At 50.7% G+C, this 24,598-nt stretch overlaps 58 non-coding genes across 58 annotated transcripts; all 58 read right to left on the bottom strand.

Annotated features, from left to right (window-relative positions):
• Nucleotides 1-219: 219 nt before the first annotated feature.
• LOC141040508 (5S ribosomal RNA) lies at nt 220-338 on the bottom strand. The gene has a single exon (XR_012201411.1). It is a non-coding gene; the product is annotated as a 5S ribosomal RNA (ribosomal RNA).
• A 302-nt stretch (nt 339-640) lies between these two features.
• On the bottom strand, nt 641-759 carry LOC141040480 (5S ribosomal RNA). The gene has a single exon (XR_012201383.1). It is a non-coding gene; the product is annotated as a 5S ribosomal RNA (ribosomal RNA).
• Nucleotides 760-1,060: 301 nt separating this feature from the next.
• Nucleotides 1,061-1,179, bottom strand: LOC141039484 (5S ribosomal RNA). The gene has a single exon (XR_012200413.1). It is a non-coding gene; the product is annotated as a 5S ribosomal RNA (ribosomal RNA).
• A 301-nt stretch (nt 1,180-1,480) lies between these two features.
• LOC141039685 (5S ribosomal RNA) lies at nt 1,481-1,599 on the bottom strand. The gene has a single exon (XR_012200616.1). It is a non-coding gene; the product is annotated as a 5S ribosomal RNA (ribosomal RNA).
• Nucleotides 1,600-1,901: 302 nt separating this feature from the next.
• Nucleotides 1,902-2,020, bottom strand: LOC141040454 (5S ribosomal RNA). The gene has a single exon (XR_012201357.1). It is a non-coding gene; the product is annotated as a 5S ribosomal RNA (ribosomal RNA).
• A 302-nt stretch (nt 2,021-2,322) lies between these two features.
• LOC141040453 (5S ribosomal RNA) lies at nt 2,323-2,441 on the bottom strand. Its single transcript, XR_012201356.1, has one exon. It is a non-coding gene; the product is annotated as a 5S ribosomal RNA (ribosomal RNA).
• Nucleotides 2,442-2,743: 302 nt separating this feature from the next.
• LOC141039461 (5S ribosomal RNA) lies at nt 2,744-2,862 on the bottom strand. Its single transcript, XR_012200390.1, has one exon. It is a non-coding gene; the product is annotated as a 5S ribosomal RNA (ribosomal RNA).
• Nucleotides 2,863-3,164: 302 nt separating this feature from the next.
• Nucleotides 3,165-3,283, bottom strand: LOC141039511 (5S ribosomal RNA). The gene has a single exon (XR_012200440.1). It is a non-coding gene; the product is annotated as a 5S ribosomal RNA (ribosomal RNA).
• A 302-nt stretch (nt 3,284-3,585) lies between these two features.
• Nucleotides 3,586-3,704, bottom strand: LOC141039671 (5S ribosomal RNA). The gene has a single exon (XR_012200601.1). It is a non-coding gene; the product is annotated as a 5S ribosomal RNA (ribosomal RNA).
• Nucleotides 3,705-4,006: 302 nt separating this feature from the next.
• LOC141040452 (5S ribosomal RNA) lies at nt 4,007-4,125 on the bottom strand. Its single transcript, XR_012201355.1, has one exon. It is a non-coding gene; the product is annotated as a 5S ribosomal RNA (ribosomal RNA).
• A 302-nt stretch (nt 4,126-4,427) lies between these two features.
• LOC141040451 (5S ribosomal RNA) lies at nt 4,428-4,546 on the bottom strand. The gene has a single exon (XR_012201354.1). It is a non-coding gene; the product is annotated as a 5S ribosomal RNA (ribosomal RNA).
• Nucleotides 4,547-4,848: 302 nt separating this feature from the next.
• On the bottom strand, nt 4,849-4,967 carry LOC141039508 (5S ribosomal RNA). The gene has a single exon (XR_012200437.1). It is a non-coding gene; the product is annotated as a 5S ribosomal RNA (ribosomal RNA).
• A 301-nt stretch (nt 4,968-5,268) lies between these two features.
• On the bottom strand, nt 5,269-5,387 carry LOC141040511 (5S ribosomal RNA). The gene has a single exon (XR_012201414.1). It is a non-coding gene; the product is annotated as a 5S ribosomal RNA (ribosomal RNA).
• A 302-nt stretch (nt 5,388-5,689) lies between these two features.
• On the bottom strand, nt 5,690-5,808 carry LOC141039738 (5S ribosomal RNA). Its single transcript, XR_012200668.1, has one exon. It is a non-coding gene; the product is annotated as a 5S ribosomal RNA (ribosomal RNA).
• Nucleotides 5,809-6,110: 302 nt separating this feature from the next.
• LOC141039403 (5S ribosomal RNA) lies at nt 6,111-6,229 on the bottom strand. Its single transcript, XR_012200332.1, has one exon. It is a non-coding gene; the product is annotated as a 5S ribosomal RNA (ribosomal RNA).
• A 302-nt stretch (nt 6,230-6,531) lies between these two features.
• Nucleotides 6,532-6,650, bottom strand: LOC141039570 (5S ribosomal RNA). The gene has a single exon (XR_012200499.1). It is a non-coding gene; the product is annotated as a 5S ribosomal RNA (ribosomal RNA).
• A 302-nt stretch (nt 6,651-6,952) lies between these two features.
• LOC141039856 (5S ribosomal RNA) lies at nt 6,953-7,071 on the bottom strand. Its single transcript, XR_012200789.1, has one exon. It is a non-coding gene; the product is annotated as a 5S ribosomal RNA (ribosomal RNA).
• A 302-nt stretch (nt 7,072-7,373) lies between these two features.
• LOC141039844 (5S ribosomal RNA) lies at nt 7,374-7,492 on the bottom strand. The gene has a single exon (XR_012200777.1). It is a non-coding gene; the product is annotated as a 5S ribosomal RNA (ribosomal RNA).
• Nucleotides 7,493-7,794: 302 nt separating this feature from the next.
• Nucleotides 7,795-7,913, bottom strand: LOC141040449 (5S ribosomal RNA). Its single transcript, XR_012201352.1, has one exon. It is a non-coding gene; the product is annotated as a 5S ribosomal RNA (ribosomal RNA).
• Nucleotides 7,914-8,215: 302 nt separating this feature from the next.
• LOC141039446 (5S ribosomal RNA) lies at nt 8,216-8,334 on the bottom strand. The gene has a single exon (XR_012200375.1). It is a non-coding gene; the product is annotated as a 5S ribosomal RNA (ribosomal RNA).
• Nucleotides 8,335-8,635: 301 nt separating this feature from the next.
• LOC141040371 (5S ribosomal RNA) lies at nt 8,636-8,754 on the bottom strand. The gene has a single exon (XR_012201274.1). It is a non-coding gene; the product is annotated as a 5S ribosomal RNA (ribosomal RNA).
• A 302-nt stretch (nt 8,755-9,056) lies between these two features.
• LOC141039849 (5S ribosomal RNA) lies at nt 9,057-9,175 on the bottom strand. The gene has a single exon (XR_012200782.1). It is a non-coding gene; the product is annotated as a 5S ribosomal RNA (ribosomal RNA).
• A 302-nt stretch (nt 9,176-9,477) lies between these two features.
• Nucleotides 9,478-9,596, bottom strand: LOC141040370 (5S ribosomal RNA). Its single transcript, XR_012201273.1, has one exon. It is a non-coding gene; the product is annotated as a 5S ribosomal RNA (ribosomal RNA).
• Nucleotides 9,597-9,898: 302 nt separating this feature from the next.
• LOC141039350 (5S ribosomal RNA) lies at nt 9,899-10,017 on the bottom strand. The gene has a single exon (XR_012200279.1). It is a non-coding gene; the product is annotated as a 5S ribosomal RNA (ribosomal RNA).
• Nucleotides 10,018-10,319: 302 nt separating this feature from the next.
• LOC141040369 (5S ribosomal RNA) lies at nt 10,320-10,438 on the bottom strand. The gene has a single exon (XR_012201272.1). It is a non-coding gene; the product is annotated as a 5S ribosomal RNA (ribosomal RNA).
• A 302-nt stretch (nt 10,439-10,740) lies between these two features.
• LOC141040437 (5S ribosomal RNA) lies at nt 10,741-10,859 on the bottom strand. Its single transcript, XR_012201340.1, has one exon. It is a non-coding gene; the product is annotated as a 5S ribosomal RNA (ribosomal RNA).
• Nucleotides 10,860-11,161: 302 nt separating this feature from the next.
• LOC141040368 (5S ribosomal RNA) lies at nt 11,162-11,280 on the bottom strand. The gene has a single exon (XR_012201271.1). It is a non-coding gene; the product is annotated as a 5S ribosomal RNA (ribosomal RNA).
• Nucleotides 11,281-11,582: 302 nt separating this feature from the next.
• LOC141039848 (5S ribosomal RNA) lies at nt 11,583-11,701 on the bottom strand. Its single transcript, XR_012200781.1, has one exon. It is a non-coding gene; the product is annotated as a 5S ribosomal RNA (ribosomal RNA).
• Nucleotides 11,702-12,003: 302 nt separating this feature from the next.
• LOC141040367 (5S ribosomal RNA) lies at nt 12,004-12,122 on the bottom strand. Its single transcript, XR_012201270.1, has one exon. It is a non-coding gene; the product is annotated as a 5S ribosomal RNA (ribosomal RNA).
• A 302-nt stretch (nt 12,123-12,424) lies between these two features.
• On the bottom strand, nt 12,425-12,543 carry LOC141039604 (5S ribosomal RNA). The gene has a single exon (XR_012200534.1). It is a non-coding gene; the product is annotated as a 5S ribosomal RNA (ribosomal RNA).
• A 302-nt stretch (nt 12,544-12,845) lies between these two features.
• LOC141039352 (5S ribosomal RNA) lies at nt 12,846-12,964 on the bottom strand. Its single transcript, XR_012200281.1, has one exon. It is a non-coding gene; the product is annotated as a 5S ribosomal RNA (ribosomal RNA).
• Nucleotides 12,965-13,266: 302 nt separating this feature from the next.
• LOC141040436 (5S ribosomal RNA) lies at nt 13,267-13,385 on the bottom strand. The gene has a single exon (XR_012201339.1). It is a non-coding gene; the product is annotated as a 5S ribosomal RNA (ribosomal RNA).
• A 302-nt stretch (nt 13,386-13,687) lies between these two features.
• On the bottom strand, nt 13,688-13,806 carry LOC141039491 (5S ribosomal RNA). Its single transcript, XR_012200420.1, has one exon. It is a non-coding gene; the product is annotated as a 5S ribosomal RNA (ribosomal RNA).
• A 302-nt stretch (nt 13,807-14,108) lies between these two features.
• On the bottom strand, nt 14,109-14,227 carry LOC141040435 (5S ribosomal RNA). The gene has a single exon (XR_012201338.1). It is a non-coding gene; the product is annotated as a 5S ribosomal RNA (ribosomal RNA).
• Nucleotides 14,228-14,529: 302 nt separating this feature from the next.
• On the bottom strand, nt 14,530-14,648 carry LOC141040561 (5S ribosomal RNA). The gene has a single exon (XR_012201464.1). It is a non-coding gene; the product is annotated as a 5S ribosomal RNA (ribosomal RNA).
• Nucleotides 14,649-14,949: 301 nt separating this feature from the next.
• LOC141040434 (5S ribosomal RNA) lies at nt 14,950-15,068 on the bottom strand. The gene has a single exon (XR_012201337.1). It is a non-coding gene; the product is annotated as a 5S ribosomal RNA (ribosomal RNA).
• A 302-nt stretch (nt 15,069-15,370) lies between these two features.
• LOC141039703 (5S ribosomal RNA) lies at nt 15,371-15,489 on the bottom strand. Its single transcript, XR_012200635.1, has one exon. It is a non-coding gene; the product is annotated as a 5S ribosomal RNA (ribosomal RNA).
• Nucleotides 15,490-15,791: 302 nt separating this feature from the next.
• On the bottom strand, nt 15,792-15,910 carry LOC141039373 (5S ribosomal RNA). The gene has a single exon (XR_012200302.1). It is a non-coding gene; the product is annotated as a 5S ribosomal RNA (ribosomal RNA).
• A 302-nt stretch (nt 15,911-16,212) lies between these two features.
• Nucleotides 16,213-16,331, bottom strand: LOC141040366 (5S ribosomal RNA). Its single transcript, XR_012201269.1, has one exon. It is a non-coding gene; the product is annotated as a 5S ribosomal RNA (ribosomal RNA).
• Nucleotides 16,332-16,633: 302 nt separating this feature from the next.
• LOC141039512 (5S ribosomal RNA) lies at nt 16,634-16,752 on the bottom strand. The gene has a single exon (XR_012200441.1). It is a non-coding gene; the product is annotated as a 5S ribosomal RNA (ribosomal RNA).
• A 301-nt stretch (nt 16,753-17,053) lies between these two features.
• On the bottom strand, nt 17,054-17,172 carry LOC141040546 (5S ribosomal RNA). Its single transcript, XR_012201449.1, has one exon. It is a non-coding gene; the product is annotated as a 5S ribosomal RNA (ribosomal RNA).
• A 302-nt stretch (nt 17,173-17,474) lies between these two features.
• Nucleotides 17,475-17,593, bottom strand: LOC141040433 (5S ribosomal RNA). Its single transcript, XR_012201336.1, has one exon. It is a non-coding gene; the product is annotated as a 5S ribosomal RNA (ribosomal RNA).
• Nucleotides 17,594-17,895: 302 nt separating this feature from the next.
• On the bottom strand, nt 17,896-18,014 carry LOC141040365 (5S ribosomal RNA). Its single transcript, XR_012201268.1, has one exon. It is a non-coding gene; the product is annotated as a 5S ribosomal RNA (ribosomal RNA).
• Nucleotides 18,015-18,315: 301 nt separating this feature from the next.
• LOC141040363 (5S ribosomal RNA) lies at nt 18,316-18,434 on the bottom strand. Its single transcript, XR_012201266.1, has one exon. It is a non-coding gene; the product is annotated as a 5S ribosomal RNA (ribosomal RNA).
• A 302-nt stretch (nt 18,435-18,736) lies between these two features.
• On the bottom strand, nt 18,737-18,855 carry LOC141039458 (5S ribosomal RNA). The gene has a single exon (XR_012200387.1). It is a non-coding gene; the product is annotated as a 5S ribosomal RNA (ribosomal RNA).
• Nucleotides 18,856-19,156: 301 nt separating this feature from the next.
• LOC141039729 (5S ribosomal RNA) lies at nt 19,157-19,274 on the bottom strand. The gene has a single exon (XR_012200660.1). It is a non-coding gene; the product is annotated as a 5S ribosomal RNA (ribosomal RNA).
• A 302-nt stretch (nt 19,275-19,576) lies between these two features.
• On the bottom strand, nt 19,577-19,695 carry LOC141040362 (5S ribosomal RNA). Its single transcript, XR_012201265.1, has one exon. It is a non-coding gene; the product is annotated as a 5S ribosomal RNA (ribosomal RNA).
• Nucleotides 19,696-19,997: 302 nt separating this feature from the next.
• Nucleotides 19,998-20,116, bottom strand: LOC141039336 (5S ribosomal RNA). Its single transcript, XR_012200265.1, has one exon. It is a non-coding gene; the product is annotated as a 5S ribosomal RNA (ribosomal RNA).
• A 301-nt stretch (nt 20,117-20,417) lies between these two features.
• Nucleotides 20,418-20,536, bottom strand: LOC141040429 (5S ribosomal RNA). Its single transcript, XR_012201332.1, has one exon. It is a non-coding gene; the product is annotated as a 5S ribosomal RNA (ribosomal RNA).
• A 302-nt stretch (nt 20,537-20,838) lies between these two features.
• On the bottom strand, nt 20,839-20,958 carry LOC141039913 (5S ribosomal RNA). Its single transcript, XR_012200846.1, has one exon. It is a non-coding gene; the product is annotated as a 5S ribosomal RNA (ribosomal RNA).
• Nucleotides 20,959-21,260: 302 nt separating this feature from the next.
• Nucleotides 21,261-21,379, bottom strand: LOC141040361 (5S ribosomal RNA). Its single transcript, XR_012201264.1, has one exon. It is a non-coding gene; the product is annotated as a 5S ribosomal RNA (ribosomal RNA).
• Nucleotides 21,380-21,681: 302 nt separating this feature from the next.
• On the bottom strand, nt 21,682-21,800 carry LOC141040360 (5S ribosomal RNA). The gene has a single exon (XR_012201263.1). It is a non-coding gene; the product is annotated as a 5S ribosomal RNA (ribosomal RNA).
• Nucleotides 21,801-22,102: 302 nt separating this feature from the next.
• LOC141040359 (5S ribosomal RNA) lies at nt 22,103-22,221 on the bottom strand. Its single transcript, XR_012201262.1, has one exon. It is a non-coding gene; the product is annotated as a 5S ribosomal RNA (ribosomal RNA).
• A 302-nt stretch (nt 22,222-22,523) lies between these two features.
• On the bottom strand, nt 22,524-22,642 carry LOC141040358 (5S ribosomal RNA). Its single transcript, XR_012201261.1, has one exon. It is a non-coding gene; the product is annotated as a 5S ribosomal RNA (ribosomal RNA).
• Nucleotides 22,643-22,939: 297 nt separating this feature from the next.
• On the bottom strand, nt 22,940-23,058 carry LOC141040002 (5S ribosomal RNA). Its single transcript, XR_012200935.1, has one exon. It is a non-coding gene; the product is annotated as a 5S ribosomal RNA (ribosomal RNA).
• Nucleotides 23,059-23,360: 302 nt separating this feature from the next.
• On the bottom strand, nt 23,361-23,479 carry LOC141040357 (5S ribosomal RNA). The gene has a single exon (XR_012201260.1). It is a non-coding gene; the product is annotated as a 5S ribosomal RNA (ribosomal RNA).
• Nucleotides 23,480-23,781: 302 nt separating this feature from the next.
• Nucleotides 23,782-23,900, bottom strand: LOC141039457 (5S ribosomal RNA). Its single transcript, XR_012200386.1, has one exon. It is a non-coding gene; the product is annotated as a 5S ribosomal RNA (ribosomal RNA).
• Nucleotides 23,901-24,201: 301 nt separating this feature from the next.
• Nucleotides 24,202-24,319, bottom strand: LOC141039728 (5S ribosomal RNA). Its single transcript, XR_012200659.1, has one exon. It is a non-coding gene; the product is annotated as a 5S ribosomal RNA (ribosomal RNA).
• Between the last annotated feature and the right edge of the window lie 279 nt (nt 24,320-24,598).

Raw genomic sequence — 24,598 nt, 5'->3', positions numbered from 1 at the left:
CCGCTCAACTACGGAGACGAGTTTTACCACGGTTCAACCGCACCAGTGCCTATTTACCATGGTTTCGACCCCTTTCAGAACACGCTTGCCGCCGCTAGACGCGTGAATAATGAGCAGCGAGCTAAAACTTACCGTAAACGTGCAAAATAATAAAACGTGCTAAACATACGTCGCGCTCGTGCGTTTTGTTTTGCACGCGGTGCAAAAAAAATTAAAAAGGGAATGCAACACGAGGACTTCCCAGGAGGTCACCCATCCTAGTACTACTCTCGCCCAAGCACGCTTAACTTCGGAGTTCTGATGGGATCCGGTGCTTTAGTGCTGGTATTATCGCATCCGACATTTTACCCCCGTCTTCGTCCCTTATGCTTGCCCCTCCCAGCTCCACTACGCACACGATTGCACATTCCTTTGGCCGCTCCCGCTCAACTACGGAGACGAGTTTTACCACGGTTCAACCGCACCAGTGCCTATTTACCATGGCTTCGACCCCTTTCAGAACACGCTTGCCGCCGCTAGACGCGTGAATAATGAGCAGCGAGCTAAAACTTATCGTAAACGTGCAAAATAATAAAACGTGCTAAACATACGTCGCGCTCGTGCGTTTTGTTTTGCACGCGGTGCAAAAAAAATTAAAAAGGGAATGCAACACGAGGACCTCCCAGGAGGTCACCCATCCCAGTACTACTCTCGCCCAAGCACGCTTAACTTCGGAGTTCTGATGGGATCCGGTGCTTTAGTGCTGGTATGATCGCATCCGACATGTTACCCCGTCTTCGTCCCTCATGCTTGCCCCTCCCAGCTCCACTACACACACGATTGCACATTCCTTTGGCCGCTCCCGCTCAACTACGGAGACGAGTTTTACCACGGTTCAACCGCACCAGTGCCTATTTACCATGGTTTCGACCCCTTTCAGAACACGCTTGCCGCCGCTAGACGCGTGAATAATGAGCAGCGAGCTAAAACTTACCGTAAACGTGCAAAATAATAAAACGTGCTAAACATACGTCGCGCTCGTGCGTTTTGTTTTGCACGCGGTGCAAAAAAAATTAAAAAGGGAACGCAACACGAGGACTTCCCAGGAGGTCACCCATCCTAGTACTACTCTCGCCCAAGCACGCTTAACTTCAGAGTTCTGATGGGATCCGGTGCTTTAGTGCTGGTATGATCGCATCCGACATGTTACCCCCGTCTTCGTCCCTTATGCTTGCCCCTCCCAGCTCCACTACACACACGATTGCACATTCCTTTGGCCGCTCCCGCTCAACTACGGAGACGAGTTTTACCACGGTTCAACTGCACCAGTGCCTATTTACTATGGTTTCGACCCCTTTCAGAACACGCTTGCCGCCGTTAGACGCGTGAATAATGAGCAGCGAGCTAAAACTTACCGTAAACGTGCAAAATAATAAAACGTGCTAAACATACGTCGCGCTCGTGCGTTTTGTTTTGCACGCGGTGCAAAAAAATTAAAAAGGGAATGCAGCACGAGGACCTCCCAGGAGGTCACCCATCCTAATACTACTCTCGCCCAAGCACGCTTAACTTCGGAGTTCTGATGGGATCCGGTGCTTTAGTGCTGGTATGATCGCATCCGACATGTTACCCCCGTCTTCGTCCCTCATGCTTGCCCCTCCCAGCTCCACTACACACACGATTGCACATTCCTTTGGCCGCTCCCGCTCAACTACGGAGACGAGTTTTACCACGGTTCAACCGCACCAGTGCCTATTTACCATGGTTTCGACCCCTTTCAGAACACGCTTGCCGCCGCTAGACGCGTGAATAATGAGCAGCGAGCTAAAACTTACCGTAAACGTGCAAAATAATAAAACGTGCTAAACATACGTCGCGCTCGTGCGTTTTGTTTTGCACGCGGTGCAAAAAAAATTAAAAAGGGAATGCAACACGAGGACCTCCCAGGAGGTCACCCATCCTAGTACTACTCTCGCCCAAGCACGCTTAACTTCGGAGTTCTGATGGGATCCGGTGCTTTAGTGCTGGTATGATCGCATCCGACATGTTACCCCCGTCTTCGTCCCTCATGCTTGCCCCTCCCAGCTCCACTACACACACGATTGCACATTCCTTTGGCCGCTCCCGCTCAACTACGGAGACGAGTTTTACCACAGTTCAACCGCACCAGTGCCTATTTACCATGGTTTCGACCCCTTTCAGAACACGCTTGCCGCCGCTAGACGCGTGAATAATGAGCAGCGAGCTAAAACTTACCGTAAACGTGCAAAATAATAAAACGTGCTAAACATACGTCGCGCTCGTGCGTTTTGTTTTGCACGCGGTGCAAAAAAAATTAAAAAGGGAATGCAACACGAGGACCTCCCAGGAGGTCACCCATCCTAGTACTACTCTCGCCCAAGCACGCTTAACTTCGGAGTTCTGATGGGATCCGGTGCTTTAGTGCTGGTATGATCGCATCCGACATGTTACCCCCGTCTTCGTCCCTTATGCTTGCCCCTCCCAGCTCCACTACACACACGATTGCACATTCCTTTGGCCGCTCCCGCTCAACTACGGAGACGAGTTTTACCACGGTTCAACCGCACCAGTGCCTATTTACCATGGTTTCGACCCCTTTCAGAACACGCTTGCCGCCGCTAGACGCGTGAATAATGAGCAGCGAGCTAAAACTTACCGTAAACGTGCAAAATAATAAAACGTGCTAAACATACGTCGCGCTCGTGCGTTTTGTTTTGCACGCGGTGCAAAAAAAATTAAAAAGGGAATGCAACACGAGGACTTCCCAGGAGGTCACCCATCCTAGAACTACTCTCGCCCAAGCACGCTTAACTTCGGAGTTCTGATGGGATCCGGTGCTTTAGTGCTGGTATGATCGCATCCGACATTTTACCCCCGTCTTCGTCCCTTATGCTTGCCCCTCCCAGCTCCACTACGCACACGATTGCACATTCCTTTGGCCGCTCCCGCTCAACTACGGAGACGAGTTTTACCACGGTTCAACCGCACCAGTGCCTATTTACCATGGCTTCGACCCCTTTCAGAACACGCTTGCCGCCGCTAGACGCGTGAATAATGAGCAGCGAGCTAAAACTTACCGTAAACGTGCAAAATAATAAAACGTGCTAAACATAAGTTGCGCTCGTGCGTTTTGTTTTGCACGCGGTGCAAAAAAAATTAAAAAGGGAATGCAACACGAGGACCTCCCAGGAGGTCACCCATCCTAGTACTACTCTCGTCCAAGCACGCTTAACTTCGGAGTTCTGACGGGATCCGGTGCTTTAGTGCTGGTATGATCGCATCCGACATGTTACCCCCGTCTTCGTCCCTTATGCTTGCCCCTCCCAGCTCCACTACACACACGATTGCACATTCCTTTGGCCGCTCCCGCTCAACTACGGAGACGAGTTTTACCACGGTTCAACCGCACCAGTGCCTATTTACCATGGCTTCGACCCCTTTCAGAACACGCTTGCCGCCGCTAGACGCGTGAATAATGAGTAGCGAGCTAAAACTTACCGTAAACGTGCAAAATAATAAAACGTGCTAAACATACGTCGCGCTCATGCGTTTTGTTTTGCACGCGGTGCAAAAAAAATTAAAAAGGGAATGCAACACGAGGACCTCCCAGGAGGTCACCCATCCTAGTACTACTCTCGCCCAAGCACGCTTAACTTCGGAGTTCTGATGGGATCCGGTGCTTTATTGCCGGTATGATCACATCCGACATGTTACCCCCGTCTTCCTCCCTCATGCTTGCCCCTCCCAGCTCCACTACACACACGATTGCACATTCCTTTGGCCGCTCCCGCTCAACTACGGAGACGAGTTTTACCACGGTTCAACCGCACCAGTGCCTATTTACCATGGTTTCGACCCCTTTCAGAACACGCTTGCCGCCGCTAGACGCGTGAATAATGAGCAGCGAGCTAAAACTTACCGTAAACGTGCAAAATAATAAAACGTGCTAAACATACGTCGCGCTCGTGCGTTTTGTTTTGCACGCGGTGCAAAAAAAATTAAAAAGGGAATGCAACACGAGGACCTCCCAGGAGGTCACCCATCCTAGTACTACTCTCGCCCAAGCACGCTTAACTTCGGAGTTCTGATGGGATCCGGTGCTTTAGTGCTGGTATGATCGCATCCGACATGTTACCCCCGTCTTCGTCCCTTATGCTTGCCCCTCCCAGCTCCACTACACACACGATTGCACATTCCTTTGGCCGCTCCCGCTCAACTACGGAGACGAGTTTTACCACGGTTCAACCGCACCAGTGCGTATTTACCATGGCTTCGACCCCTTTCAGAACACGCTTGCCGCCGCTAGACGCGTGAATAATGAGCAGCGAGCTAAAACTTACCGTAAACGTGCAAAATAATAAAACGTGCTAAACATACGTCGCGCTCGTGCGTTTTGTTTTGCACGCGGTGCAAAAAAAATTAAAAAGGGAATGCAACACGAGGACCTCCCAGGAGGTCACCCATCCTAGTACTACTCTCGCCCAAGCACGCTTAACTTCGGAGTTCTGATGGGATCCGGTGCTTTAGTGCTGGTATGATCGCATCCGACATGTTACCCCCGTCTTCGTCCCTTATGCTTGCCCCTCCCAGCTCCACTACACACACGATTGCACATTCCTTTGGCCGCTCCTGCTCAACTACGGAGACGAGTTTTACCACGGTTCAACCGCACCAGTGCCTATTTACCATGGCTTCGACCCCTTTCAGAACACGCTTGCCGCCGCTAGACGCGTGAATAATGAGCAGCGAGCTAAAACTTACCGTAAACGTGCAAAATAATAAAACGTGCTAAACATACGTCGCGCTCGTGCGTTTTGTTTTGCACGCGGTGCAAAAAAAATTAAAAAGGGAATGCAACACGAGGACTTCCCAGGAGGTCACCCATCCTAGTACTACTCTCGCCCAAGCATGCTTAACTTCGGAGTTCTGACGGGATCCGGTGCTTTAGTGCTGGTATGATCGCATCCGACATGTTACCCCCGTCTTCGTCCCTTATGCTTGCCCTCCCAGCTCCACTACACACACGATTGCACATTCCTTTGGCCGCTCCCGCTCAACTACGGAGACGAGTTTTACCACGGTTCAACCGCACCAGTGCCTATTTACCATGGTTTCGACCCCTTTCAGAACACGCTTGCCGCCGCTAGACGCGTGAATAATGAGCAGCGAGCTAAAACTTACCGTAAACATGCAAAATAATAAAACGTGCTAAACATACGTCGCGCTCGTGCGTTTTGTTTTGCACGCGGTGCAAAAAAAATTAAAAAGGGAATGCAACACGAGGACTTCACAGGAGGTCACCCATCCTAGTACTACTCTCGCCCAAGCACGCTTAACTTCGGAGTTCTGATGGGATCCGGTGCTTTAGTGCTGGTATGATCGCATCCGACATGTTACCCCCGTCTTCGTCCCTTATGCTTGCCCCTCCCAGCTCCACTACACACACGATTGCACATTCCTTTGGCCGCTCCCGCTCAACTACGGAGACGAGTTTTACCACGGTTCAACCGCACCAGTGCCTATTTACCATGGTTTCGACCCCTTTCAGAACACGCTTGCCGCCGCTAGACGCGTGAATAATGAGCAGCGAGCTAAAACTTACCGTAAACATGAAAAATAATAAAACGTGCTAAACATACGTCGCGCTCGTGCGTTTTGTTTTGCACGCGGTGCAAAAAAAATTAAAAAGGGAATGCAACACAAGGACTTCCCAGGAGGTCACCCATCCTAGTACTACTCTCGCCCAAGCACGCTTAACTTCGGAGTTCTGACGGGATCCGGTGCTTTAGTGATGGTATGATCGCATCCGACATGTTACCCCCGTCTTCGTCCCTTATGCTTGCCCCTCCCAGCTCCACTACACACACGATTGCACATTCCTTTGGCCGCTCCCGCTCAACTACGGAGACGAGTTTTACCACGGTTCAACCGCACCAGTGCCTATTTACCATGGCTTCGACCCCTTTCAGAACACGCTTGCCGCCGCTAGACGCGTGAATAATGAGCAGCGAGCTAAAACTTACCGTAAACGTGCAAAATAATAAAACGTGCTAAACATAAGTCGCGCTCGTGCGTTTTGTTTTGCACGCGGTGCAAAAAAAATTAAAAAGGGAATGCAACACGAGGACCTCCCAGGAGGTCACCCATCCTAGTACTACTCTCGTCCAAGCACGCTTAACTTCGGAGTTCTGATGGGATCCGGTGCTTTAGTGCTGGTATGATCGCATCCGACATGTTACCCCCGTCTTCGTCCCTTATGCTTGCCCCTCCCAGCTCCACTACACACACGATTGCACATTCCTTTGGCCGCTCCCGCTCAACTACGGAGACGAGTTTTACCACGGTTCAACCGCACCAGTGCCTATTTACCATGGCTTCGACCCCTTTCAGAACACGCTTGCCGCCGCTAGACGCGTGAATAATGAGTAGCGAGCTAAAACTTACCGTAAACGTGCAAAATAATAAAACGTGCTAAACATACGTCGCGCTCGTGCGTTTTGTTTTGCACGCGGTGCAAAAAAAATTAAAAAGGGAATGCAACACGAGGACCTCCCAGGAGGTCACCCATCCTAGTACTACTCTCGCCCAAGCACGCTTAACTTCGGAGTTCTGATGGGATCCGGTGCTTTATTGCCGGTATGATCGCATCCGACATGTTACCCCCGTCTTCGTCCCTCATGCTTGCCCCTCCCAGCTCCACTACACACACGATTGCACATTCCTTTGGCCGCTCCCGCTCAACTACGGAGACGAGTTTTACCACGGTTCAACCGCACCAGTGCCTATTTACCATGGTTTCGACCCCTTTCAGAACACGCTTGCCGCCGCTAGACGCGTGAATAATGAGCAGCGAGCTAAAACTTACCGTAAACGTGCAAAATAATAAAACGTGCTAAACATACGTCGCGCTCGTGCGTTTTGTTTTGCACGCGGTGCAAAAAAAATTAAAAAGGGAATGCAACACGAGGACCTCCCAGGAGGTCACCCATCCTAGTACTACTCTCGCCCAAGCACGCTTAACTTCAGAGTTCTGATGGGATCCGGTTCTTTGGTGCTGGTATGATCGCATCCGACATGTTACCCCCGTCTTCGTCCCTTATGCTTGCCCCTCCCAGCTCCACTACACACACGATTGCACATTCCTTTGGCCGCTCCCGCTCAACTACGGAGACGAGTTTTACCACGATTCAACCGCACCAGTGCCTATTTACCATGGCTTCGACCCCTTTCAGAACACGCTTGCCGCCGCTAGACGCGTGAATAATGAGCAGCGAGCTAAAACTTACCGTAAACGTGCAAAATAATAAAACGTGCTAAACATAAGTCGCGCTCGTGCGTTTTGTTTTGCACGCGGTGCAAAAAAAATTAAAAAGGGAATGCAACACGAGGACCTCCCAGGAGGTCACCCATCCTAGTACTACTCTCCCCCAAGCACGCTTAACTTCGGAGTTCTGATGAGATCCGGTGCTTTAGTGCTGGTATGATCGCATCCGACATGTTACCCCCGTCTTCGTCCCTTATGCTTGCCCCTCCCAGCTCCACTACACACACGATTGCACATTCCTTTGGCCGCTCCCGCTCAACTACGGAGACGAGTTTTACCACGGTTCAACCGCACCAGTGCGTATTTACCATGGCTTCGACCCCTTTCAGAACACGCTTGCCGCCGCTAGACGCGTGAATAATGAGCAGCGAGCTAAAACTTACCGTAAACGTGCAAAATAATAAAACGTGCTAAACATACGTCGCGCTCGTGCGTTTTGTTTTGCACGCGGTGCAAAAAAAATTAAAAAGGGAATGCAACACGAGGACCTCCCAGGAGGTCACCCATCCTAGTACTACTCTCGCCCAAGCACGCTTAACTTCGGAGTTCTGATGGGATCCGGTGCTTTAGTGCTGGTATGATCGCATCCGACATGTTACCCCCGTCTTCGTCCCTTATGCTTGCCCCTCCCAGCTCCACTACACACACGATTGCACATTCCTTTGGCCGCTCCCGCTCAACTACGGAGACGAGTTTTACCACGGTTCAACCGCACCAGTGCCTTTTTACCATGGCTTCGACCCCTTTCAGAACACGCTTGCCGCCGCTAGACGCGTGAATAATGAGCAGCGAGCTAAAACTTACCGTAAACGTGCAAAATAATAAAACGTGCTAAACATACGTCGCGCTCGTGCGTTTTGTTTTGCACGCGGTGCAAAAAAAATTAAAAAGGGAATGCAACACGAGGACTTCCCAGGAGGTCACCCATCCTAGTACTACTCTCGCCCAAGCACGCTTAACTTTGGAGTTCTGACGGGATCCGGTGCTTTAGTGCTGGTATGATCGCATCCCACATGTTACCCCCGTCTTCGTCCCTTATGCTTGCCCTCCCAGCTCCACTACACACACGATTGCACATTCCTTTGGCCGCTCCCGCTCAACTACGGAGACGAGTTTTACCACGGTTCAACCGCACCAGTGCCTATTTACCATGGTTTCGACCCCTTTCAGAACACGCTTGCCGCCGCTAGACGCGTGAATAATGAGCAGCGAGCTAAAACTTACCGTAAACATGCAAAATAATAAAACGTGCTAAACATACGTCGCGCTCGTGCGTTTTGTTTTGCACGCGGTGCAAAAAAAATTAAAAAGGGAATGCAACACGAGGACTTCCCAGGAGGTCACCCATCCTAGTACTACTCTCGCCCAAGCACGCTTAACTTCGGAGTTCTGATGGGATCCGGTGCTTTAGTGCTGGTATGATCGCATCCGACATGTTACCCCCGTCTTCGTCCCTTATGCTTGCCCCTCCCAGCTCCACTACACACACGATTGCACATTTCTTTGGCCGCTCCCGCTCAACTACGGAGACGAGTTTTACCACGGTTCAACCGCACCAGTGCCTATTTACCATGGTTTCGACCCCTTTCAGAACACGCTTGCCGCCGCTAGACGCGTGAATAATGAGCAGCGAGCTAAAACTTACCGTAAACATGCAAAATAATAAAACGTGCTAAACATACGTCGCGCTCGTGCGTTTTGTTTTGCACGCGGTGCAAAAAAAATTAAAAAGGGAATGCAACACGAGGACTTCCCAGGAGGTCACCCATCCTAGTACTACTCTCGCCCAAGCACGCTTAACTTCGAAGTTCTGACGGGATCCGGTGCTTTAGTGATGGTATGATCGCATCCGACATGTTACCCCCGTCTTCGTCCCTTATGCTTGCCCTTCCCAGCTCCACTACACACACGATTGCACATTCCTTTGGCCGCTCCCGCTCAACTACGGAGACGAGTTTTACCACGGTTCAACCGCACCAGTGCCTATTTACCATGGTTTCGACCCCTTTCAGAACACGCTTGCCGCCGCTAGACGCGTGAATAATGAGCAGCGAGCTAAAACTTACCGTAAACATGCAAAATAATAAAACGTGCTAAACATACGTCGCGCTCGTGCGTTTTGTTTTGCACGCGGTGCAAAAAAAATTAAAAAGGGAATGCAACACGAGGACTTCCCAGGAGGTCACCCATCCTAGTACTACTCTCGCCCAAGCACGCTTAACTTCGGAGTTCTGATGGGATCCGGTGCTTTAGTGCTGGTATGATCGCATCCGACATGTTACCCCCGTCTTCGTCCCTTATGCTTGCCCCTCCCAGCTCCACTACACACACGATTGCACATTCCTTTGGCCGCTCCCGCTCAACTACGGAGACGAGTTTTACCACGTTTCAACCGCACCAGTGCCTATTTACCATGGTTTCGACCCCTTTCAGAACACGCTTGCCCCCGCTAGACGCGTGAATAATGAGCAGCGAGCTAAAACTTACCGTAAACGTGCAAAATAATAAAACGTGCTAAACATACGTCGCGCTCGTGCGTTTTGTTTTGCACGCGGTGCAAAAAAAATTAAAAAGGGAATGCAACACGAGGACTTCCCAGGAGGTCACCCATCCTAATACTACTCTCGCCCAAGCACGCTTAACTTCGGAGTTCTGATGGGATCCGGTGCTTTAGTGCTGGTATGATCGCATCCGACATGTTACCCCCGTCTTCGTCCCTTATGCTTGCCCCTCCCAGCTCCACTACACACACGATTGCACATTCCTTTGGCCGCTCCCGCTCAACTACGGAGACGAGTTTTACCACGGTTCAACCGCACCAGTGCCTATTTACCATGGTTTCGACCCCTTTCAGAACACGCTTGCGGCCGCTAGACGCGTGAATAATGAGCAGCGAGCTAAAACTTACCGTAAACGTGCAAAATAATAAAACGTGCTAAACATACGTCGCGCTCGTGCGTTTTGTTTTGCACGCGGTGCAAAAAAAAATAAAAAGGGAATGCAACACGAGGACTTCCCAGGAGGTCACCCATCCTAGTACTACTCTCGCCCAAGCACGCTTAACTTCGGAGTTCTGATGGGATCCGGTGCTTTAGTGCTGGTATGATCGCATCCGACATGTTACCCCCGTCTTTGTCCCTTATGCTTGCCCCTCCCAGCTCCACTACACACACGATTGCACATTCCTTTGGCCGCTCCCGCTCAACTACGGAGACGAGTTTTACCACGGTTCAACCGCACCAGTGCCTATTTACCATGGCTTCGACCCCTTTCAGAACACGCTTGCCGCCGCTAGACGCGTGAATAATGAGCAGCGAGCTAAAACTTACCGTAAACATGCAAAATAATAAAACGTGCTAAACATACGTCGCGCTCGTGCGTTTTGTTTTGCACGCGGTGCAAAAAAAATTAAAAAGGGAATGCAACACGAGGACTTCCCAGGAGGTCACCCATCCTAGTACTACTCTCGCCCAAGCACGCTTAACTTCGGAGTTCTGACGGGATCCGGTGCTTTAGTGCTGGTATGATCGCATCCGACATGTTACCCCCGTCTTCGTCCCTTATGCTTGCCCCTCCCAGCTCCACTACACACACGATTGCACATTCCTTTGGCCGCTCCCGCTCAACTACGGAGACGAGTTTTACCACGTTTCAACCGCACCAGTGCCTATTTACCATGGTTTCGACCCCTTTGAGAACACGCTTGCCCCCGCTAGACGCGTGAATAATGAGCAGCGAGCTAAAACTTACCGTAAACGTGCAAAATAATAAAACGTGCTAAACATACGTCGCGCTCGTGCGTTTTGTTTTGCACGCGGTGCAAAAAAAATTAAAAAGGGAATGCAACACGAGGACTTCCCAGGAGGTCACCCATCCTAGTACTACTCTCGCCCAAGCACGCTTAACTTCGGAGTTCTGATGGGATCCGGTGCTTTAGTGCTGGTATGATCGCATCCGACATGTTACCCCCGTCTTCGTCCCTTATGCTTGCCCCTCCCAGCTCCACTACACACACGATTGCACATTCCTTTGGCCGCTCCCGCTCAACTACGGAGACGAGTTTTACCACGGTTCAACCGCACCAGTGCATATTTACCATGGTTTCGACCCCTTTCAGAACACGCTTGCGGCCGCTAGACGCGTGAATAATGAGCAGCGAGCTAAAACTTACCGTAAACGTGCAAAATAATAAAACGTGCTAAACATACGTCGCGCTCGTGCGTTTTGTTTTGCACGCGGTGCAAATAAAATTAAAAAGGGAATGCAACACGAGGACTTCCCAGGAGGTCACCCATCCTAGTACTACTCTCGCCCAAGCACGCTTAACTTCGAAGTTCTGACGGGATCCGGTGCTTTAGTGATGGTATGATCGCATCCGACATGTTACCCCCGTCTTCGTCCCTTATGCTTGCCCTTCCCAGCTCCACTACACACACGATTGCACATTCCTTTGGCCGCTCCCGCTCAACTACGGAGACGAGTTTTACCACGGTTCAACCGCACCAGTGCCTATTTACCATGGTTTCGACCCCTTTCAGAACACGCTTGCCGCCGCTAGACGCGTGAATAATGAGCAGCGAGCTAAAACTTACCGTAAACATGCAAAATAATAAAACGTGCTAAACATACGTCGCGCTCGTGCGTTTTGTTTTGCACGCGGTGCAAAAAAAATTAAAAAGGGAATGCAACACGAGGACTTCCCAGGAGGTCACCCATCCTAGTACTACTCTCGCCCAAGCACGCTTAACTTCGGAGTTCTGATGGGATCCGGTGCTTTAGTGCTGGTATGATCGCATCCGACATGTTACCCCCGTCTTCGTCCCTTATGCTTGCCCCTCCCAGCTCCACTACACACACGATTGCACATTCCTTTGGCCGCTCCCGCTCAACTACGGAGACGAGTTTTACCACGTTTCAACCGCACCAGTGCCTATTTACCATGGTTTCGACCCCTTTGAGAACACGCTTGCCCCCGCTAGACGCGTGAATAATGAGCAGCGAGCTAAAACTTACCGTAAACATGCAAAATAATAAAACGTGCTAAACATACGTCGCGCTCGTGCGTTTTGTTTTGCACGCGGTGCAAAAAAAATTAAAAAGGGAATGCAACACGAGGACTTCCCAGGAGGTCACCCATCCTAGTACTACTCTCGCCCAAGCACGCTTAACTTCGGAGTTCTGACGGGATCCGGTGCTTTAGTGATGGTATGATCGCATCCGACATGTTACCCCCGTCTTCGTCCCTTATGCTTGCCCCTCCCAGCTCCACTACACACACGATTGCACATTCCTTTGGCCGCTCCCGCTCAACTACGGAGACGAGTTTTACCACGGTTCAACCGCACCAGTGCCTATTTACCATGGTTTCGACCCCTTTCAGAACACGCTTGCCGCCGCTAGACGCGTGAATAATGAGCAGCGAGCTAAAACTTACCGTAAACATGCAAAATAATAAAACGTGCTAAACATACGTCGCGCTCGTGCGTTTTGTTTTGCACGCGGTGCAAAAAAAATTAAAAAGGGAATGCAACACGAGGACTTCCCAGGAGGTCACCCATCCTAGTACTACTCTCACCCAAGCACGCTTAACTTCGGAGTTCTGATGGGATCCGGTGCTTTAGTGCTGGTATGATCGCATCCGACATGTTACCCCCGTCTTCGTCCCTTATGCTTGCCCCTCCCAGCTCCACTACACACACGATTGCACATTCCTTTGGCCGCTCCCGCTCAACTACGGAGACGAGTTTTACCACGGTTCAACCGCACCAGTGCCTATTTACCATGGTTTCGACCCCTTTCAGAACACGCTTGCCGCCGCTAGACGCGTGAATAATGAGCAGCGAGCTAAAACTTACCGTAAACGTGCAAAATAATAAAACGTGCTAAACATACGTCGCGCTCGTGCGTTTTGTTTTGCACGCGGTGCAAAAAAAATTAAAAAGGGAATGCAACACGAGGACTTCCCAGGAGGTCACCCATCCTAGTACTACTCTCGCCCAAGCACGCTTAACTTCGGAGTTCTGACGGGATCCGGTGCTTTAGTGCTGGTATGATCGCATCCGACATGTTACCCCCGTCTTCGTCCCTTATGCTTGCCCCTCCCAGCTCCACTACACACACGATTGCACATTCCTTTGGCCGCTCCCGCTCAACTACGGAGACGAGTTTTACCACGGTTCAACCGCACCAGTGCCTATTTACCATGGCTTCGACCCCTTTCAGAACACGCTTGCCGCCGCTAGACGCGTGAATAATGAGCAGCGAGCTAAAACTTACCGTAAACGTGCAAAATAATAAAACGTGCTAAACATACGTCGCGCTCGTGCGTTTTGTTTTGCACGCGGTGCAAAAAAAATTAAAAAGGGAATGCAACACGAGGACTTCCCAGGAGGTCACCCATCCTAGTACTACTCTCGCCCAAGCACGCTTAACTTCGGAATTCTGACGGGATCCGGTGCTTTAGTGCTGGTATGATCGCATCCGACATGTTACCCCCGTCTTCGTCCCTTATGCTTGCCCCTCCCAGCTCCACTACACACACGATTGCACATTCCTTTGGCCGCTCCCGCTCAACTACGGAGACGAGTTTTACCACGGTTCAACCGCACCAGTGCCTATTTACCATGGTTTCGACCCCTTTCAGAACACGCTTGCCGCCGCTAGACGCGTGAATAATGAGCAGCGAGCTAAAACTTACCGTAAACGTGCAAAATAATAAAACGTGCTAAACATACGTCGCGCTCGTGCGTTTTGTTTTGCACGCGGTGCAAAAAAAATTAAAAAGGGAATGCAACACGAGGACTTCCCAGGAGGTCACCCATCCTAGTACTACTCTCGCCCAAGCACGCTTAACTTCGGAGTTCTGACGGGATCCGGTGCTTTAGTGCTGGTATGATCGCATCCGACATGTTACCCCCGTCTTCGTCCCTTATGCTTGCCCCTCCCAGCTCCACTACACACACGATTGCACATTCCTTTGGCCGCTCCCGCTCAACTACGGAGACGAGTTTTACCACGGTTCAACCGCACCAGTGCCTATTTACCATGGCTTCGACCCCTTTCAGAACACGCTTGCCGCCGCTAGACGCGTGAATAATGAGCAGCGAGCTAAAACTTACCGTAAACGTGCAAAATAATAAAACGTGCTAAACATACGTCGCGCTCGTGCGTTTTGTTTTGCACGCGGTGCAAAAAAAATTAAAAAGGGAATGCAACACGAGGACTTCCCAGGAGGTCACCCATCCTAGTACTACTCTCGCCCCAGCACGCTTAACTTCGGAGTTCTGACGGGATCCGGTGCTTTAGTGCTGGTATGATCGCATCCGACATGTTACCCCCGTCTTCGTCCCTTATGCTTGCCCTCCCAGCTCCACTACACACACGATTGCACATTCCTTTGGCCGCTCCCGCTCAACTACGGAGACGAGTTTTACCACGGTTCAACCGCACCAGTGCCTATTTACCATGGTTTCGACCCCTTTCAGAACACGCTTGCCGCCGCTAGACGCGTGAATAATGAGCAGCGAGCTAAAACTTACCGTAAACATGCAAAATAATAAAACGTGCTAAACATACGTCGCGCTCGTGCGTTTTGTTTTGCACGCGGTGCAAAAAAAATTAAAAAGGGAATGCAACACGAGGACTTCCCAGGAGGTCACCCATCCTAGTACTACTCTCGCCCAAGCACGCTTAACTTCGGAGTTCTGACGGGATCCGGTGCTTTAGTGCTGGTATGATCGCATCCGACATGTTACCCCCGTCTTCGTCCCTTATGCTTGCCCCTCCCAGCTCCACTACACACACGATTGCACATTCCTTTGGCCGCTCCCGCTCAACTACGGAGACGAGTTTTACCACGTTTCAACCGCACCAGTGCCTATTTACCATGGTTTCGACCCCTTTCAGAACACGCTTGCCGCCGCTAGACGCGTGAATAATGAGCAGCGAGCTAAAACTTACCGTAAACATGCAAAATAATAAAACGTGCTAAACATACGTCGCGCTCGTGCGTTTTGTTTTGCACGCGGTGCAAAAAAAATTAAAAAGGGAATGCAACACGAGGACTTCCCAGGAGGTCACCGATCCTAGTACTACTCTCGCCCAAGCACGCTTAACTTCGGAGTTCTGACGGGATCCGGTGCTTTAGTGCTGGTATGATCGCATCCGACATGTTACCCCCGTCTTCGTCCCTTATGCTTGCCCCTCCCAGCTCCACTACACACACGATTGCACATTCCTTTGGCCGCTCCCGCTCAACTACGGAGACGAGTTTTACCACGTTTCAACCGCACCAGTGCCTATTTACCATGGTTTCGACCCCTTTCAGAACACGCTTGCCGCCGCTAGACGCGTGAATAATGAGCAGCGAGCTAAAACTTACCGTAAACGTGCAAAATAATAAAACGTGCTAAACATACGTCGCGCTCGTGCGTTTTGTTTTGCACGCGGTGCAAAAAAAATTAAAAAGGGAATGCAACACGAGGACTTCCCAGGAGGTCACCCATCCTAGTACTACTCTCGCCCAAGCACGCTTAACTTCGGAGTTCTGAGGGGATCCGGTGCTTTAGTGCTGGTATGATCGCATCCGACATGTTACCCCCGTCTTCGTCCCTTATGCTTGCCCCTCCCATCTCCACTACACACACGATTGCACATTCCTTTGGCCGCTCCCGCTCAACTACGGAGACGAGTTTTACCACGGTTCAACCGCACCAGTGCGTATTTACCATGGCTTCGACCCCTTTCAGAACACGCTTGCCGCCGCTAGACGCGTGAATAATGAGCAGCGAGCTAAAACTTACCGTAAACATGCAAAATAATAAAACGTGCTAAACATACGTCGCGCTCGTGCGTTTTGTTTTGCACGCGGTGCAAAAAAAATTAAAAAGGGAATGCAACACGAGGACTTCCCAGGAGGTCACCCATCCTAGTACTACTCTCGCCCAAGCACGCTTAACTTCGGAGTTCTGATGGGATCCGGTGCTTTAGTGCTGGTATGATCGCATCCGACATGTTACCCCCGTCTTCGTCCCTTATGCTTGCCCCTCCCAGCTCCACTACACACACGATTGCACATTCCTTTGGCCGCTCCCGCTCAACTACGGAGACGAGTTTTACCACGGTTCAACCGCACCAGTGCCTATTTACCATGGCTTCGACCCCTTTCAGAACACGCTTGCCGCCGCTAGACGCGTGAATAATGAGCAGCGAGCTAAAACTTACCGTAAACGTGCAAAATAATAAAACGTGCTAAACATACGTCGCGCTCGTGCGTTTTGTTTTGCACGCGGTGCAAAAAAAATTAAAAAGGGAATACAACACGAGGACTTCCCAGGAGGTCACCCATCCAAGTACTACTCTCGCCCAAGCACGCTTAACTTCGGAGTTCTGACGGGATCCGGTGCTTTAGTGCTGGTATGATCGCATCCGACATGTTACCCCCGTCTTCGTCCCTTATGCTTGCCCTCCCAGCTCCACTACACACACGATTGCACATTCCTTTGGCCGCTCCCGCTCAACTACGGAGACGAGTTTTACCACGGTTCAACCGCACCAGTGCCTATTTACCATGGTTTCGACCCCTTTCAGAACACGCTTGCCGCCGCCAGACGCGTGAATAATGAGCAGCGAGCTAAAACTTACCGTAAACATGCAAAATAATAAAACGTGCTAAACATACGTCGCGCTCGTGCGTTTTGTTTTGCACGCGGTGCAAAAAAAATTAAAAAGGGAATGCAACACGAGGACTTCCCAGGAGGTCACCCATACTAGTACTACTCTCGCCCAAGCACGCTTAACTTCGGAGTTCTGATGGGATCCGGTGCTTTAGTGCTGGTATGATCGCATCCGACATGTTACCCCCGTCTTCGTCCCTTATGCTTGCCCCTCCCAGCTCCACTACACACACGATTGCACATTCCTTTGGCCGCTCCCGCTCAACTACGGAGACGAGTTTTACCACGGTTCAACCGCACCAGTGCCTATTTACCATGGTTTCGACCCCTTTCAGAACACGCTTGCCGCCGCTAGACGCGTGAATAATGAGCAGCGAGCTAAAACTTACCGTAAACATGCAAAATAATAAAACGTGCTAAACATACGTCGCGCTCGTGCGTTTTGTTTTGCACGCGGTGCAAAAAAAATTAAAAAGGGAATGCAACACGAGGACTTCCCAGGAGGTCACCCATCCTAGTACTACTCTCGCCCAAGCACGCTTAACTTCGGAGTTCTGACGGGATCCGGTGCTTTAGTGCTGGTATGATCGCATCCGACATGTTACCCCCGTCTTCGTCCCTTATGCTTGCCCCTCCCAGCTCCACTACACACACGATTGCACATTCCTTTGGCCGCTCCCGCTCAACTACGGAGACGAGTTTTACCACGTTTCAACCGCACCAGTGCCTATTTACCATGGTTTCGACCCCTTTCAGAACACGCTTGCCCCCGCTAGACGCGTGAATAATGAGCAGCGAGCTAAAACTTACCGTAAACGTGCAAAATAATAAAACGTGCTAAACATACGTCGCGCTCGTGCGTTTTGTTTTGCACGCGGTGCAAAAAAATTTAAAAAGGGAATGCAACACGAGGACTTCCCAGGAGGTCACCCATCCTAGTACTACTCTCGCCCAAGCACGCTTAACTTCGGAGTTCTGATGGGATCCGGTGCTTTAGTGCTGGTATGATCGCATCCAACATGTTACCCCCGTCTTCGTCCCTTATGCTTGCCCCTCCCAGCTCCACTACACACACGATTGCACATTCCTTTGGCCGCTCCCGCTCAACTACGGAGACGAGTTTTACCACGGTTCAACCGCACCAGTGCCTATTTACCATGGTTTCGACCCCTTTCAGAACACGCTTGCGGCCGCTAGACGCGTGAATAATGAGCAGCGAGCTAAAACTTACCGTAAACGTGCAAAATAATAAAACGTGCTAAACATACGTCGCGCTCGTGCGTTTTGTTTTGCACGCGGTGCAAAAAAATTAAAAAGGGAATGCAACACGAGGACTTCCCAGGAGGTCACCCATCCTAGTACTACTCTCGCCCAAGCACGCTTAACTTCGGAGTTCTGATGGGATCCGGTGCTTTAGTGCTGGTATGATCGCATCCGACATGTTACCCCCGTCTTCGTCCCTTATGCTTGCCCCTCCCAGCTCCACTACACACACGATTGCACATTTCTTTGGCCGCTCCCGCTCAACTACGGAGACGAGTTTTACCACGGTTCAACCGCACCAGTGCCTATTTACCATGGTTTCGACCCCTTTCAGAACACGCTTGCCGCCGCTAGACGCGTGAATAATGAGCAGCGAGCTAAAACTTACCGTAAACGTGCAAAATAATAAAACGTGCTAAACATACGTCGCGCTCGTGCGTTTTGTTTTGCACGCGGTGCAAAAAAATTTAAAAAGGGAATGCAACACGAGGACTTCCCAGGAGGTCACCCATCCTACTACTACTCTCGCCCAAGCACGCTTAACTTCGGAGTTCTGACGGGATCCGGTGCTTTAGTGCTGGTATGATCGCATCCGACATGTTACCCCCGTCTTCGTCCCTTATGCTTGCCCCTCCCAGCTCCACTACACACACGATTGCACATTCCTTTGGCCGCTCCCGCTCAACTACGGAGACGAGTTTACCACGGTTCAACCGCACCAGTGCCTATTTACCATGGTTTCGACCCCTTTCAGAACACGCTTGCCGCCGCTAGACGCGTGAATAATGAGCAGCGAGCTAAAACTTACCGTAAACATGCAAAATAATAAAACGTGCTAAACATACGTCGCGCTCGTGCGTTTTGTTTTGCACGCGGTGCAAAAAAAATTAAAAAGGGAATGCAACACGAGGACTTCCCAGGAGGTCACCATCCTAGTACTACTCTCGCCCAAGCACGCTTAACTTCGGAGTTCTGACGGGATCCGGTGCTTTAGTGCTGGTATGATCGCATCCGACATGTTACCCCCGTCTTCGTCCCTTATGCTTGCCCCTCCCAGCTCCACTACACACACGATTGCACATTCCTTTGGCCGCTCCAGCTCAACTACGGAGACGAGTTTTACCACGTTTCAACCGCACCAGTGCCTATTTACCATGGTTTCGACCGCTTTCAGAACACGCTTGCCGCCGCTAGACGCGTGAATAATGAGCAGCGAGCTAAAACTTACCGTAAACGTGCAAAATAATAAAACGTGCTAAACATACGTCGCGCTCGTGCGTTTTGTTTTGCACGCGGTGCAAAAAAAATTAAAAAGGGAATGCAACACGAGGACTTCCCAGGAGGTCACCCATCCTAGTACTACTCTCGCCCAAGCACGCTTAACTTCGGAGTTCTGATGGGATCCGGTGCTTTAGTGCTGGTATGATCGCATCCGACATGTTACCCCCTTCTTCGTCCCTTATGCTTGCCCCTCCCAGCTCCACTACACACACGATTGCACATTTCTTTGGCCGCTCCCGCTCAACTACGGAGACGAGTTTTACCACGGTTCAACCGCACCAGTGCCTATTTACCATGGTTTCGACCCCTTTCAGAACACGCTTGCCGCCGCTAGACGCGTGAATAATGAGCAGCGAGCTAAAACTTACCGTAAACGTGCAAAATAATAAAACGTGCTAAACATACGTCGCGCTCGTGCGTTTTGTTTTGCACGCGGTGCAAAAAAAATTAAAAAAGGAATGCAACACGAGGACTTCCCAGGAGGTCACCCATCCTAGTACTACTCTCGCCCAAGCACGCTTAACTTCGGAGTTCTGACGAGATCCGGTGCTTTAGTGCTGGTATGATCGCATCCAACATGTTACCCCCGTCTTCGTCCCTTATGCTTGCCCCTCCCAGCTCCACTACACACACGATTGCACATTCCTTTGGCCGCTCCCGCTCAACTACGGAGACGAGTTTTACCACGGTTCAACCGCACCAGTGCCTATTTACCATGGTTTCGACCCCTTTCAGAACACGCTTGCCGCCGCTAGACGCGTGAATAATGAGCAGCGAGCTAAAACTTACCGTAAACGTGCAAAATAATAAAACGTGCTAAACATACGTCGCGCTCGTGCGTTTTGTTTTGCACGCGGTGCAAAAAAAATTAAAAAGGAATGCAACACGAGGACTTCCCAGGAGGTCACCCATCCTAGTACTACTCTCGCCCAAGCACGCTTAACTTCGGAGTTCTGATGGGATCCGGTGCTTTAGTGCTGGTATGATCGCATACGACATGTTACCCCCGTCTTCGTCCCTTATGCTTGCCCCTCCCAGCTCCACTACACACATGATTGCACATTCCTTTGGCCGCTCCCGCTCAACTACGGAGACGAGTTTTACCACGGTTCAACCGCACCAGTGCCTATTTACCATGGTTTCGACCCCTTTCAGAACACGCTTGCCGTCGCTAGACGCGTGAATAATGAGCAGCGAGCTAAAACTTACCGTAAACGTGCAAAATAATAAAACGTGCTAAACATACGTCGCGCTCGTGCGTTTTGTTTTGCACGCGGTGCAAAAAAAATTAAAAAGGGAATGCAAACCCGAGGACTTCCCAGGAGGTCACCCATCCTAGTACTACTCTCGCCCAAGCACGCTTAACTTCGGAGTTCTGATGGGATCCGGTGCTTTAGTGCTCGTATGATCGCATCCGACATGTTACCCCCGTCTTCGTCCCTTATGCTTGCCCCTCCCAGCTCCACTACACACACGATTGCACATTCCTTTGGCCGCTCCCGCTCAACTACGGAGACGAGTTTTACCACGGTTCAACCGCGCCAGTGCCTATTTACCATGGTTTCGACCCCTTTCAGAACACGCTTGCCGCCGCTAGACGCGTGAATAATGAGCAGCGAGCTAAAACTTACCGTAAACGTGCAAAATAATAAAACGTGCTAAACATACGTCGCGCTCGTGCGTTTTGTTTTGCACGCGGTGCAAAAAAAATTAAAAAGGGAATGCAACACGAGGACTTCCCAGGAGGTCACCCATCCTAGTACTACTCTCGCCCAAGCACGCTTAACTTCGGAGTTCTGATGGGATCCGGTGCTTTAGTGCTGGTATGATCGCATCCGACATGTTACCCCCGTCTTCGTCCCTTATGCTTGCCCCTCCCAGCTCCACTACACACACGATTGCACATTCCTTTGGCCGCTCCCGCTCAACTACGGAGACGAGTTTTACCACGGTTCAACCGCGCCAGTGCCTATTTACCATGGTTTCGACCCCTTTCAGAACACGCTTGCCGCCGCTAGACGCGTGAATAATGAGCAGCGAGCTAAAACTTACCGTAAACGTGCAAAATAATAAAACGTGCTAAACATACGTCGCGCTCGTGCGTTTTGTTTTGCACGCGGTGCAAAAAAAATTAAAAAGGGAATGCAACACGAGGACTTCCCAGGAGGTCACCCATCCTAGTACTACTCTCGCCCAAGCACGCTTAACTTCGGAGTTCTGATGGGATCCGGTGCTTTAGTGCTGGTATGATCGCATCCGACATGTTACCCCCGTCTTCGTCCCTTATGCTTGCCCCTCCCAGCTCCACTACACACACGATTGCACATTCCTTTGGCCGCTCCCGCTCAACTACGGAGACGAGTTTTACCACGGTTCAACCGCACCAGTGCCTATTTACCATGGTTTCGACCCCTTTCAGAACACGCTTGCCGCCGCTAGACGCGTGAATAATGAGCAGCGAGCTAAAACTTACCGTAAACGTGCAAAATAATAAAACGTGCTAAACATACGTCGCGCTCGTGCGTTTTGTTTTGCACGCGGTGCAAAAAAAATTAAAAAGGGAATGCAACACGAGGACTTCCCAGGAGGTCACCCATCCTAGTACTACTCTCGCCCAAGCACGCTTAACTTCGGAGTTCTGATGGGATCCGGTGCTTTAGTGCTGGTATGATCGCATCCGACATGTTACCCCCGTCTTCGTCCCTTATGCTTGCCCCTCCCAGCTCCACTACACACACGATTGCACATTCCTTTGGCCGCTCCCGCTCAACTACGGAGACGAGTTTTACCACGGTTCAACCGCACCAGTGCCTATTTACCATGGTTTCGACCCCTTTCAGAACACGCTTGCCGCCGCTAGACGCGTGAATAATGAGCAGCGAGCTAAAACTTACCGTAAACGTGCAAAATAATAAAACGTGCTAAACATACGTCGCGCTCGTGCGTTTTGTTTTGCACGCGGTGCAAAAAAAATTAAAAAGGGAATGCAACACGAGGACTTCCCAGGAGGTCACCCATCCTAGTACTACTCTCGCCCAAGCACGCTTAACTTCGGAGTTCTGATGGGATCCGGTGCTTTAGTGCTGGTATGATCGCATCCGACATGTTACCCCCGTCTTCGTCCCTTATGCTTGCCCCTCCCAGCTCCACTACACACACGATTGCACATTCCTTTGGCCGCTCCCGCTCAACTACGGAGACGAGTTTTACCACGGTTCAACCGCACCAGTGCCTATTTACCATGGTTTCGACCCCTTTCAGAACACGCTTGCGGCCGCTAGACGCGTGAATAATGAGCAGCGAGCTAAAACTTACCGTAAACGTGCAAAATAATAAAACGTGCTAAACATACGTCGCGCTCGTGCGTTTTGTTTTGCACGCGGTGCAAAAAAATTAAAAAGGGCAACACGAGGACTTCCCAGGAGGTCACCCATCCTAGTAGTACTCTCGCCCAAGCACGCTTAACTTCGGAGTTCTGATGGGATCCGGTGCTTTAGTGCTGGTATGATCGCATCCGACATGTTACCCCCGTCTTTGTCCCTTATGCTTGCCCCTCCCAGCTCCACTACACACACGATTGCACATTCCTTTGGCCGCTCCCGCTCAACTACGGAGACGAGTTTTACCACGGTTCAACCGCACCAGTGCCTATTTACCATGGTTTCGACCCCTTTCAGAACACGCTTGCCGCCGCTAGACGCTTGAATAATGAGCAGCGAGCTAAAACTTACCGTAAACGTGCAAAATAATAAAACGTGCTAAACATACGTCACGCTCGTGCGTTTTGTTTTGCACGCGGTGCAAAAAAAACTAAAAAGGGAATGCAACACGAGGACTTCCCAGGAGGTCACCCATCCTAGTACTACTCTCGCCCAAGCACGCTTAACTTCGGAGTTCTGATGGGATCCGGTGCTTTAGTGCTGGTATGATCGCATCCGACATGTTACCCCCGTCTTCGTCCCTTATGCTTGCCCCTCCCAGCTCCACTACACACACGATTGCACATTCCTTTGGCCGCTCCCGCTCAACTACGGAGACGAGTTTTACCACGGTTCAACCGCACCAGTGCCTATTTACCATGGTTTCGACCCCTTTCAGAACACGCTTGCCGCCGCTAGACGCGTGAATAATGAGCAGCGAGCTAAAACTTACCGTAAACGTGCAAAATAATAAAACGTGCTAAACATACGTCGCGCTCGTGCGTTTTGTTTTGCACGCGGTGCAAAAAAATTTAAAAAGGGAATGCAACACGAGGACTTCCCAGGAGGTCACCCATCCTACTACTACTCTCGCCCAAGCACGCTTAACTTCGGAGTTCTGACGGGATCCGGTGCTTTAGTGCTGGTATGATCGCATCCGACATGTTACCCCCGTCTTCGTCCCTTATGCTTGCCCCTCCCAGCTCCACTACACACACGATTGCACATTCCTTTGGCCGCTCCCGCTCAACTACGGAGACGAGTTTACCACGGTTCAACCGCACCAGTGCCTATTTACCATGGTTTCGACCCCTTTCAGAACACGCTTGCCGCCGCTAGACGCGTGAATAATGAGCAGCGAGCTAAAACTTACCGTAAACATGCAAAATAATAAAACGTGCTAAACATACGTCGCGCTCGTGCGTTTTGTTTTGCACGCGGTGCAAAAAAAATTAAAAAGGGAATGCAACACGAGGACTTCCCAGGAGGTCACCATCCTAGTACTACTCTCGCCCAAGCACGCTTAACTTCGGAGTTCTGACGGGATCCGGTGCTTTAGTGCTGGTATGATCGCATCCGACATGTTACCCCCGTCTTCGTCCCTTATGCTTGCCCCTCCCAGCTCCACTACACACACGATTGCACATTCCTTTGGCCGCTCCAGCTCAACTACGGAGACGAGTTTTACCACGTTTCAACCGCACCAGTGCCTATTTACCATGGTTTCGACCGCTTTCAGAACACGCTTGCCGCCGCTAGACGCGTGAATAATGAGCAGCGAGCTAAAACTTACCGTAAACGTGCAAAATAATAAAACGTGCTAAACATACGTCGCGCTCGTGCGTTTTGTTTTGCAC

Source organism: Aegilops tauschii, chromosome 1, assembly GCF_002575655.3.
Source record: "Aegilops tauschii subsp. strangulata cultivar AL8/78 chromosome 1, Aet v6.0, whole genome shotgun sequence".
NCBI classification, from domain to species: Eukaryota; Viridiplantae; Streptophyta; class Magnoliopsida; order Poales; family Poaceae; genus Aegilops; species Aegilops tauschii.
Note: the sequence above shows the minus strand (reverse complement) of the source record. Positions and strands in the feature narration are given on the sequence as shown.